This window comes from Prionailurus bengalensis, chromosome D4 (assembly GCF_016509475.1).
Source record: "Prionailurus bengalensis isolate Pbe53 chromosome D4, Fcat_Pben_1.1_paternal_pri, whole genome shotgun sequence".
Classification (NCBI taxonomy): domain Eukaryota; kingdom Metazoa; phylum Chordata; class Mammalia; order Carnivora; family Felidae; genus Prionailurus; species Prionailurus bengalensis.
In genome coordinates, this window is record NC_057359.1 from 85,667,572 (window position 1) to 85,680,396 (window position 12,825).

Here is a 12,825-nt window from a genome sequence, read left to right on the forward strand (position 1 = left end):
AAAATTTTGAAAAACTGATTATAATATTTCTCAAATCCTCTTAAACATCTAGTTAAAAATCACACCCCTCTTAATATTCCAGTGCTCTTAAATGCTTCAAACATCGGGGCACCTGGCTGGCTCAATCAATGGGGCATGTGACTCTTGATCTCGGGGTTGTAAGTTCGAGCCCCACATTGGGTGTAGAGATTACTTAAAAATAAAATCTTGATTAAAAAATGCTTCAAACATCTTCAAAACAGACAAATCTGATCTGAATGATCCCTAACCTCCCTACTGCACCTGTATTTAGTCTTTAACTGAAGTTTCTTTGACGTTGATAATGTGGGTTTCTCAGTTCCTCATGATTTCCGTGCTTAGGTTCTACCTTCCCGGGTTTACAGTCATCTTGCCCGGCCTAGAAGTGGGAAGACACCGCGTCAGGCAGCTGAGGCTGCAGGGTCAGGATCGTGCCTGCCAAGCAACACCTACCCAAGCCGGTGTTGACTGGGCTGGGCCCTTCTTGGAGGGAAAGTCGCGGGCTGCATCAATGAGAGTTGCCCAGACCCATCTGGTGTTGCAACCCAGCTCCTCCCTCCTTCCTCGTATCCACTGAGAAGCTTTTGGCGACAGGCTGGGCCAGGTAACTGTTGCCAGGGGGGTCCATTAGTAAGCCTGGCTTCTGGGGGCCTCCTGTTAGGTAGAGGGCGGGAAGGACTGAGCCATGGGGATTGCTGTAGGCTGGGCAGACACTGCAAAATATTGACGCCTCGGTGGGGCTTTTGTTGTTCTTTCCTTGGGTTCATTCTTTAATCTTCAAAGTGCCAATTCAAGAACCTCCCCCTTGTGGTAAGGAGGAATCCCCAGAGCAGAGGACATCTGCTGGACCTCCTGTCCCCAGGCCCTTGTCAGGGACTCTCTGTGAGGCACCTACCATAGTCCTAGAGAGGCAGGCAAGACCCTTCGTGACATCTGGAAGGCCCTGCCCCTAACTCTGCCATCTGAGAGCAGGGCGATGCCACCTAGGATTGCCCTGCCCATTCTTCACACCCACCACGTCCAAAAGCTACCCGGTACCTTCCCCATGCCTTACTCAATCTTACACTTTCTTGTGTTGGCGGTTTTGTTTGTTTATTTCTGCATCTCACCATATGTAGATTTTTTTACAGCTTTATTGAGATCTACTTCATACACCCTGAAAGTCATCTGTTTGAAGCATACAGCGCAGTGGTTTTTAATAGCCACAGAGTTGTACGGCCATTGGCAGTATCTGATTTCATGACATTTGCATCATTCCTAAAGAAATTCCATACCCATTAGCTGTCACTCCCTATTTGCCCCCAAACCCCAGCCACTAATCTTTCTGTCGCTACTGATTTGCCTATTACGGACATTTCACATAAATGGAGTCATAAAACGTCCAGTCTTTTGTGACTGGCTTCTTTCATTTGGCATGTTTTCATAGTTCATCCATGCTGTAGCATGTATCAGGCTTCGTTGCTTTTTACTGCTGAGTAATATTCATGTGTAAATATATCGTCTTGCTTGCCTGCTCATCAGTTCACAGACATTTCAGTTGTACCCACTTTTTGGGCATTAAGAATAATACTGCTATAGGGACACCTGGGTGGCTCAGTTGGTTTAGCGTCCGACTTCAGCTCAGGTCATGTTATTACGGTTCGTGGGTTTGAGCCCCGCATCGGGCTCTGTGCTGACAGAGCCTGGAGCCTGCTTCGGATTCTGTCTCTCTTTCTCTCTCTCTGCCCCTCCCCTGCTTGCACTCTGTCTCTGTCTCTCTGAAACATAAATAAAACATTAAAAACAAAGAAGAATACTGCTATAAACATTCATGCATGAGTTTTTGCATGGACACATTTTTCATTTCTCTTGGATAAATGCCGAATAGTGGAACTATGCCTTCTAACCTTCATGTGAAATTACCTTTCCCCAAATTCTCTAGCTTCCAGAGCCCCCCACCCCTTCCCTGTACCGTCGAAAAAACAGCCATGTGAGCCCTCATCCCACTCCCTCATCAGGAAGTGACTCACTGGTTTCCCTGTCTCTACTAGGGCAGGAATTAAGACTAGCTGTGCCTAGGGGCGCCTGGGTGGCTCAGTCGGTTAAGCACCCGACTTCGGCTCAGGTCATGATCTCACAGTTCGTGAGTTCGAGCCCCACGTCAGGCTCTGTGCTGACAGCTTGGAGCCTGGAGCCTGCTTCACATTCTGTGTCTCCCTCTCTCTCTGCCCCTTCCCTGCTCATGCTCTCTCTCTGTCTCAAAAATAAATAAACATTAAAAAAATTAAAAAAAAAAAAGACTAGCTATGCCTAGAGAAGTGGGGGGAGCATCCCCTGCTGGGGGCAGACATAGGCAGATTCTCTCCTCTAACACTGAACGGGTGTGGACATCACGTCTACCCTCCATCCACAGGGATGGCCCAGAGATGCCTTGGTACAGCCACAGATGGATGCCTGACCAATGCGTTCTCCGTTTTCTCCTCTCTACCAACCTTATTACTCTGACTTTGGCTCCTTCGGGCCCAGGGGTGGAGGTGAGAAAAGAGAAGTAAGGGGACCAGGAAAGTTGTTACCTGACTGTACCGTCAGGAGCTGCCCTCACGCTGTCTAGGCCTGGCGGGAGTTCAAGCTGACGTCCTTTCTTGGGTCTTTACACGGGCTCTCCAAAGACCTTTAATCACAGGATTGCTCCCCTGAGTTCTCTTGGCCCAGGCAAAAGCACTTCTCCCCTGGCCGCTAGCTTCCTCGTTCCTCAGCTTTGACGAACTGGCAATACCTTCAGCTTTCCTCGACTCTGCCGCGTCCACCCCCCATGCCGCCCCGCCAGTGAGGGAAAAGACATCTCTACATCCGGTTCACAAGAGGCATCTATGTATCCTTAGCCATGACAAGCCAGAGAATGAAAACCGCTCACACGGACACCTCCCCTTCGGGTCCAGCAGCCAGTCAGCTCCCCTTAGTTAACCCTTTACACTTCTCAGGTGGGCTTCTGACACAAGTCTACTGTGGGCCCCAGCTTCAGGGGCTCCACGTCAAGCTCTCCAGAGGGTTCTGATGAAGCCTCTGGTACCAGGCCTCAGATGGGTCCCCCTCGCTCCCCTGCCTCTCCCTGCTGAGGAGAGGGACTCCCATCACACCGACAGCCCTCCCCCAAAGTCCATGGGCAAATTCTCTTTCAGTAGCCACTGCCTTGCTCCTTTCCGACACTCAGTGTGGTGAGAGGTTGGGGAGTTGTCTGGCGAGTTCCTTGCCACGGACCCTCTGCAGATCCCGCAGGGGAGCCGGTCTCCCGCTTCCCATCCGTACCTGGGTACCTGACGTCTATTGCTTAGGGCGTGGCCAAAACTTCCATTTCAACATCCGGTAACGCTGCTGTTGGGCTAGGAATTTGAGAACCAGAATGACAGGGAAAATAGATCAACATTTCCAGAGAGAGAAAACCAGTTACCGACAAGGGAAAGAAGAACAACTTGTCAATGGACATCTCGTTTACCACACTGAGTGTGAGAAAACGTTCAAGGGTCTGAGGAGAAAGAACAGTGATGCTAGGATACCCAGCAGAATATTCATATGAGAAGAAAAAAGAAAATTCCAGATCCGGGCCACCATATATCCCTTCTGAAAAAGTGACTCAGTGTGACTCAGTCAGTCGAGCATCCAACTCCTGATTTTGGCTCGGGTCACGATCTCACGACGGTTCATGAGATCGAGTCCTATGTCAGGCTCCACGCTAGGTGTGGAATCCGTGCTTGGGATTCTCTCTCTCCCTCTCTCTCCGCCCTTCCCCTGCTGGTGCACGTGCTCTCTCAAAATATATACACATTCTTTTCGACAGGGATTCAAAGAAGTATCTACTCAAGACAAAAACTTTTTAAAATGTGGTCTATAAGAACTTAAACCTGGTAAGCTTTTTTTTTTTTTTTTTTTAATAGCTTAGGTACATTTTATTGGTTTTCTTTCCGAACTGTTTAGATTATAGTTCATTCTAACCAGTGGCTGGCAATGTGGGTGTGAAATTGTGCAATCTCTTAAAAAGGATTCTGGGGCGCCTGGGTGGCGCAGTCGGTTAAGCGTCCGACTTCAGCTCAGGTCACGATCTCGCGGTTCGTGAGTTCGAGCCCCGCGTCGGGCTCTGGGCTGATGGCTCGGAGCCTGGAGCCTGTTTCCGATTCTGTGTCTCCCTCTCTCTCTGCCCCTCCCCCGTTCATGCTCTGTCTCTCTCTGTCCCAAAAATAAATAAACGTTGAAAAAAAAAATTTTTTTAAATTAAAAAAAAAAGGATTCTTGAAATATAAGATACATACAGTGACAATTAATAATAATGCAAAATTAATCTTATATGTTTACTTAATAGTGCTTTTTAAGTGTGGGTGTAAGGAACACTGTATCATTCTAAAGGGCAAATCTTACTTGGAGATTATAGATACTTAAAGTTTTTTGACATTTTTATTAGAAATATGGGGTGCCTGGGTGGCTCAGTCGGTTGGGAGGCCGACTACAGCTCAGGTCATGATCTCACAGTCTGTGAGTTCAAGCCCCGCGTCGGGCTCTGTGCTGACAGCTCAGAGCCTGGAGCCTGCTTCAGATTCTGTGTCTCCCTCTCTCTCTGCCCCTTCCCTGCTTGCTCTCTGTCTCTCTCTCTCTCTGTCTCTCTCTCTCTCTCTCTCTCTCTGTCTCTCTCAAAAATAATAAACATTAAAAAAATTTTTTTAAAGAAATATAATTTTGGGGGCACCTGGGTGACTTAGTCGGTTGAGCATGAGACTCTTGATTTCAGCTCCCATGGTCTCAGGGTCATGGGATTGAGCCCCGCATCAGGCTCTATGCTCAGCTTAAGATTCTCTCTCCCTCTGCCTCTCTCCCCCTCAAGCTCTCAAGCTCTCTCTCTCTCAAAAAAAAAAGAGAGAGAAATATAATTTTAAATACATTTAAAATTGCTCCCCTGAGTTCTCTTGGCCATTGTTCTCTTTAATATAAAAAAATGTTTTTATATTAAAGAATAGTAGGAGAAAAGCATAGAGAATAGCCCAAAAAAGGAGAGAGAAAAAGAAGAAAGATCAAGCTAATAAATGTCAATAAAACAAAGAGAAGAAACAACGCAAAAGTAAAAGAAACAGGAAACATAACACAAGATGTCAAATGCAAGACAATTATTAACAACTGTAAAAAATTCAATAGGATTACATTCTCCTATTAAAAGACAAAGATTCTCAGGTTAAGTAAAAAAGAAAAATCCAACTCTCTTCTTGGTTCAGTTATCTCCTGATGAGTAAGAAGTCACCCCAAAACTTAGTGGCTTAAAACAACTGATGAATTGTTAGTTCTCATGATTCTGTGGGTCAGGGATGCTAGCAGGGCCTTACTGAGGTCTTTGCTCCTTGGGTCATGGTCTGAGGTCACCCAGCTGCATTCTGCAGGTGGCTGGGCTGGGCTGGACACTCCAAATGTACTTCACTCACATGTATGGAACTTCATGCTTCTCTACCACGGCCTCTCTTTTTCCAGACATGCTTCATCATTTAATGTTAGAGCCTGATCCTGAAAGTATGGTGACTGTCTGCCCAAACACAAGTGGAATTTACCTGGCCTGTTCAAGGCTGGATCTGGAACTGACCAATGTCACTCCCTCTGATTTCTATTGATCAAGGCCCAATACAATGCTGATTCAGTGAGATGGGGAAACGGACCCTACCTCCAGGTGAGTGGAAGGACTCGGCTTACAGGGAAGGAAAGAATTTATGGTAGTCACCTTTGGCTGTCTCTTTGGAAACTGTCTACAATTGTCCTTTATAAGAGATCCATCAAAACTTGAATAATTATGAAAGATTTAAAATAGGTAAATATAGGGGTGCATGGCTGGCTCAGTCAGTGGAGCATGTGACTCTCGATCTCAGGGTCATGAGTTTGAGCCCCATGTTGGATGTAGAGCTTACTAAATAAATAAATAAATAAATAAATAAAATCAAGAAATGTATTTTGAGAAAATTCAAATAGAACAAAGACAGTGGCAATGTTCATATTTTTAAAGGTGTAATTTAAGGGGGAAAGCATTAAATGAAACTGAAGGTTATTTCTTAACTGACAAAATTTGTCCAATCATCAAGAAAATGTAATAATGGCCATCTATTGAACACTCCCATGGATAATTCTATTTAATCTCACAACAATTCTGGGAGGTCAGTGCTATTCTTTGCCCCATTTAATTTGGGGATAAGGAAACTGAGGCTTAGAAATACTAAGTAAGCAAGCCATCCGCATGTACATATTTTGTAAAAGGACAAACCAAGATTCAGATGCAGAGAACCTAACACCATAGTTCCTACTCTTAATCACTAAGCAATTGATCAATTATTAATCTGGATCAGACACATGGACAAGTATGCTGAAAATAATATGTAAAACAAAAACTGAAATATGAAGAGACTTTTACAAAACCACAACCAGATTAGGAGATTTTAAAACATCTGTCTCAGAACTTAACTGATCAGATATTTTAAAAATCATATAGACAACCTAAATAACAAAATTAACAAGATCGTTTTAATATATCTAGATGGATCTTGAACAGGGAATACCTTTTCCCCCAAATGCTCACAGAACATAAAAACACATTGATTAAGTAATGAGTCTCAAAGTAAACCTCAATAAATTCCAGACAGTAGAAACTACAATTTCTACAAATCAATAATAAAAAGACAAATGACTAAACAGCAACAACAACAACAACAACAAAATGGGCAAAGAAGAAGGAACAATTTACAAATGAGGATATATAAATGACCCAAAATATATGAAAAGATGCTCTAACCTCACTAGCCAACAAAGAACTTGAAATCAACTCAACAAGGTATCTTTTTTCACCCAGAAGATTAGGAAAAAAATTTAAAAATTGGATATCAGTTGTTGGTATAAGGGAAGGATTTTGTATCATGCTCACGGACTGTAAATTGATATGGCCATTTTAAAGAACAATTTGGGAGTATCAGTTAGTAGTTTAAATCTATGTGACTATGTTGCACAGCAACTCAATCTGCAAAATCTACACTGGGATTCTTCTGGTGCTGGCCAAGATACAGTGAGCCACTTTGGCCGATCTTTCTCTCTGATTACGAGGAAAGGTCTGGACAAAAGGCAAATGGCAATTGCCTGAAGACACTGAAATTGGCAAGGGGGCCAAAAACTGGAAGGTTGACTCTTACGGGGTACGTTTTTAGGGTTTTGTTCCTCTTTTATCATCCAGCTTTCACCAGCCCTGCATCAGGCTCTACAATGGGATTCATTCCATCTCCCCCCCCCCCTTTCTGTCCCCGGTTCGTTCTCTCATGCTCTCTCTCTCTCTCAAAAATAAATAAATAAACTTAAAAAAAAAAAAAAGAGTAATCCATCATTACCGGGTTTATTCTTGGAAAGCAAGGTTAGTTTCACTCAAGAGTGGGAGTTTGGGAAGCAAACTGTCAGGTTCTGAATCTGGCTTCACCGCTTACCAGGAACTGGCTGGGTGACCCAGGTAAGTGCTGTGGCCTCTCTGTGATTGTTCCCCAGTTTATAAAAATGTAAATAATAGCGTCTGGTTCAGAGGGATGGGAGGATTAAATTAATTTGTTTGACAAACCTAGCCAAGAATTGGTGCGTAGCAAGCGCTCAACAGTGGCTAAACATTAGTATTAATTTTAAAAATAATTTTAGGGGCACCTGGGTGGCTCAGCGGGTTAAGCGCTCGACTTCGGCTTAGGTCATGATCTTGCAGTTCCTAAGTTCGAGCCCCACATCGGGCTCTGTGCTGACAGCTCAGAGCCTGGAGCTTGCTTTGGTTTCTGTGTCTCCCTCTCTCTCTGCCCCTCCCCAGCTCATACTCTGTCTCTTTCTTTCAAAAATAAACATTAAAAATAAAATAACAATAATAATAATAATTTAAAAAACCCTTGATGATGTAGTTGGCAATTGGCTCGAGCTCTCCATTCAGACCAACTTCTCAACCAGGGGTCCACTAAATGCCTTAATTTCTGAGTGGGAGGAATGGGGACGAAGGGGGAACAGGGCAGGAAACGCAAGGGGCAAGAACGGCCCTCTGTTCCCAATATTCTTCCAGCCCAGCCTCCCTAAACTGGTTTTACAAAATTAGTATCAAATAAACTAGGGGATTCTTAGAATTGTTGCTCTTAGCTAGAAGTCTCAGCCAGCCGTAGAACTCAGAATCATCCTCATGGATACTTAAGTCACAGCAGCAAACAACTCCCAGGAGGCAGTCTGCTGTCTCCTGGTAGGACAGGGACATATTGGGCGCTACAGTCAGACCCTGGGAGACCCCAGCCTGCTGTCTGCACAGTCTCATCCTGTTTCTTTTTTTTTATTTAAAAAAAATTTTTTTTTTCAACGTTTTTTTTTTTTTTTTTTTTGGGGACAGAGAGAGACAGAGCATGAACGGGGGAGGGGCAGACAGAGAGGGAGACACAGAATCGGAAACAGGCTCCAGGCTCCAGGCTCCGAGCCATCAGCCCAGAGCCCGACGCGGGGCTCGAACTCCCGGACCGCGAGATCGTGACCTGGCTGAAGTCGGACGCTTAACCGACTGCGCCACCCAGGCGCCCCTCATCCTGTTTCTTCCACCATCAGGTGATCCTGTGGTTTATTTACCCAATGGTAAATATCTTGAACCACACTTAATGCATTGTGGTGGACTTTATGCAAATTTAAAACCAGAAAACCGTATGACCATCTTCACAGATACCTAAAATTCATTTGATCAAATTCAACTTCTACTTCCGTATTTAAAAAGAATTTTTTTGAATGTTCACTTATTTTTTAGAGAGACAGAGAGAGACACAGAGCACGAGCAGGGGAGGGGCGGAGAGAGAGACACACACACACACAATCTGAAGCAGACTCCAGGCTCCGAGCTGTTAGTACAGAGCCCAACACGGGGCTCGAACTCACAAACCGCGAGATCATGACCTGAGCCGAAGTTGGATGTTTAACCCACTGAGCCACGCAGGCGCCCCTACACTTCTTCTTCTTTTCTGTTCTTAAGAAAATTCTGACTAAACCAGAAATTGAAGAAAGTCATCTCACCGTGATAAAACTATTGGTGCCCTTCCCCCACCCCTGCCCAGCAAACTCCTTTCCCAGAAATCACAGCAAACATTGTACTTGCTGGTGAAACCTCAGAGCAGCAGTTCTAGCACTACCCTGTTAGAACACTGTTGCAGGAGATGTTAAACAAAGCGGGACAAGAAAAGGTCGATGGTCAAATCAGTCAAAGATATGTTACTTAGTCCTGGACATCCACAAGGCATATTAGCATCATATTTTCAGATTATTGCAGAATTAAAGAAACAGATTTGTCTCTGTTTTCCTCCACATATTCCAAAAGTTATTTGGGCCCAGCACACTTCTTTTCTCAATAAAGCTACCAGCATCTTGCAAGCCAGCGTTTCTTGGATGTCAGTTTTGGAAGCATCACGATAGACTCTTCCTACTCGAGGTAGCAACATTTCTGTCTGCTGTCACTCCTGTTCCTTGACTTCGTTCTGAAGGTTCCAGCCAAGACAATAGGACAACAAAAAGAAAGAAGGGGTAGACAGCTCTTCAAGGCAGAGGCAAAATTATTGTTATTTGTAGATGGAGTGTTTGCCCTGAGAAGGCAAGAGGATAAGCTGGAAAACGACAGGAACTAATTAGAGCATTGAATAAAGAGGACAACAGCAGGTGATAAATACACCAGGATCGATGTCTGTCCTCTACACCAGCAATAACAAGTTGGAAAGCACCAGGGGATAAAAAGAATGCACTTAGCAAAATATGTGCAAAGATATATGTCAAAGTTGGATGAAGGACATTAAAAAAAAAAACAAACAAATACGAATCAATGGAGAAACAGATCCCGGGCTTGGGCTGTATTGCAAAATTGTCAATCTTCCCTCAAGTAATCTATAAATTTGATGTGATTTCAATAAAATCTCCACAGGACATTTTTATCTTGAGAAATTGGTCCTGTAGTTCATCTAGTAGAGTAATTGCACAGAATGGTCAAGAAATTTGGGAAGTAAAAGGCTATGATGGGGGACTTGCCTTACCAAGTTAGTTTCAGTAGTACAAAAATTAACTAAAATACTGATAGGAAATTCGGCAAATATCAACAGAGCTTTAAAAAAAAAAAAAAGGCACGGCAACAAAACACCCAGGTATCTGTGGTGGTTCTGTCATGGATTTAGGAGTTGCGAAGTTAGATTGTCTGACGGAATCCAGGTCAAAGGTGAACACGCAGACCTCAGGGCAGGAAGCAGGGCTGTGCCAGGAGGACCAGCAGCGACCTATGGACCTCCCCAGACCAGGTGCTCATCCCTGATGCCACCAGACATGGCTGGTATTCAGGAACTTACTTCCGGTTGGAGAAAGAAACAACTTTCTGACAAGAAGCATGTAGGTACCTCGATGCCCCAAAAGATGCCTCCACCCTGACCTCACTCGTGATCTTCATAGATACATCCAACTCTAGCTTGAAAAAAACCGGGCACAGGATCTCCCCCTCCCCCATCTCCCGCCAACCTGGTCCTTCACCAAGGGTTCTCTGGTTCTGAAAGATACCCTCATATTCCCAGGCAGACAAGTCAGAAGCCAGAGGTCCCCTGACCCCTCTGCTCTCTTCCATCCCACACGTCCAACCTGCCATGGAGTCCAATTGATTTTATGTCCTAAATACTGCTAGAATCTATCCACTTTTGTCAATCTCTATCACTGCCACCCTAGTTTAAGGAATTGTCATCTTTCACTTCTTTGTAGTGCCACCTGCCACTATTCACCACACTGCAGCAGTGACCTTTAGCAAAGGCAAAGCTGATCAAGTCCCTTTCCAGACTCTCCCGCAAGACCAGCAAGTCTCTGTAGCGGGGTCTATCTCATAACCATGAGATCATGACCTGAGCCCAAATCAAGAGTTGGACACTTAACCAACTGAGCCACCCAGGCGCTCCGATTTGTTGTATAATAATTTTAAAGCAGCTTTATTGAGATATAACTTGCATATTTATGTTTATGTTTTATTGTTGAGAGAGCACAAGCAGGGTAGGGGCAGAGAGAGGGGGACAGAAGATCCGGAGCAGGCTCTGCACTGACAGGCTGACGACAGCAGCAAGCCGGATGTGGGGCTCGAACTCACTCACCTGAGATCACGATCTGAGCTGAAGTCAGACGCTCGATCGACTGAGCCACCCGGGTGCCCCATAACTTGTATATTTATAAAATTCACCCCTTCCTGGCATATAGATCTATGAGTTTTCATAAATATACAGCTGTGGAAGCAGCACCTCAATCAGGACATAGAATTTTTCTACCACCCCAGAAAGTTCTCTCATGCCCCCTAGGGTCAATCCCCCCCCCCCAAGTCCCTGGAACCACTGATCTGATTTCTGCAATTAGAGTTCTGCCTTTCACAGAACGCCGTATAAGTGGAACCTGTGGCATGCAGCCTATTAAGTCTGGCTTCTTTCACTTAGTCATTGTATAATAATTTAATGTGTGTCTTCCCTGCCAGTGGGTAAAGCTCTGAACAGTGAGGGACCATGTCTGACTCAGTAGCTACCACATCACCAAAGCCTACCATGGTGTTTCTCAACCTTTTTTTTTTCTTTCATTATTGCTCCTCTAAGGAGAAATTTTTAATTTAATTTAAATTCTCCCTGATGAGAGAAATTAAATACTAAGGGATAAGATATTGTTGAGTAGGCTTGAGCTTTGGAGGGCCACAAAACATTGTCATAGCTAAATATTTTTCACCTACCAAGAACGGATTTTCACGCCTGGGGGGGTGATACCACCCCCCCCCAACCGTTGAACGTGCATGACCTAACACATAGTAGGTGCTCAACAAAGGTCCGTCAATGAATGAGAGACCATTTGCAGACATTGCCACATGGTGGTGCTTCCCAGTACAGCCAGCTCATTTCATTGGAAGATTCTGCTGGTTTCAAGCAGGGCTAGGAGTGACCGTCCACCCACATACAGAAACACATCCCGCCCATTCCGCTCTTGAAAACACCACCAGGAAATGCAAAGTGCCATGTTAGTGGCTTCAGAAGTGAGGCCAGCATCTTTGTACTCAGAACACAATCAGATTTGTGCTTTTCCAAGTCCACTCCGGCTCCAGAGAGGGAGAGGGATTAGAGGAAGCAAGATAGAAGTGGAGAGAGCAGATAAGAAACTGATTAGTGATGGCAAGAAATGACAGTGGTTTGAACCCAACTATGGCAGTGGGGATAGAGACAAATGGATGTTCTTGAGAATAACATAGCGAGTAGAAACAACAGAACCTAGTGATGAGTTAGTTGTGGGAAGGGGAGAATGCGGACATCCATATTTCTAGCCTGCATATCCAGGAAAATGGTGGTGCCACCCACTGAGCTCAGACCCCTGGTTGCAGGGGGCTGAAGGTGACACATGAAGTTTAGTTACAGACTCTTGAGGTTGAAGTGGCTTTGGGTTATTCAAGTGCGATGTCCAGATGGCTATTGGATATACAGGTGAGAAGTTCAAGAGAGCTATCTGGGCTGGAAGTAAGGATTTGGGAATGGTCAATGTGGATGGTCTTCCAGGCCATGGGAGAGTGTATAGCATGGGAAGGGGCCTGACTTCCCATGGGAGTCCCTCCCATGGGAGAGCATGGGAAGATGCACCATCAAGGCCAGACCCCTGGAGAACAGCAACACTGATGGGTACCCCACCGGGAGAGAGGCACAATAGTGCAATTAAACATGACTCTAGCCCTAACATTTAGGTTGTGTCTAGTTTTTTGTCACTGTTACTGTTTGTTTTGGGTTTTTGCTCGTATAAACA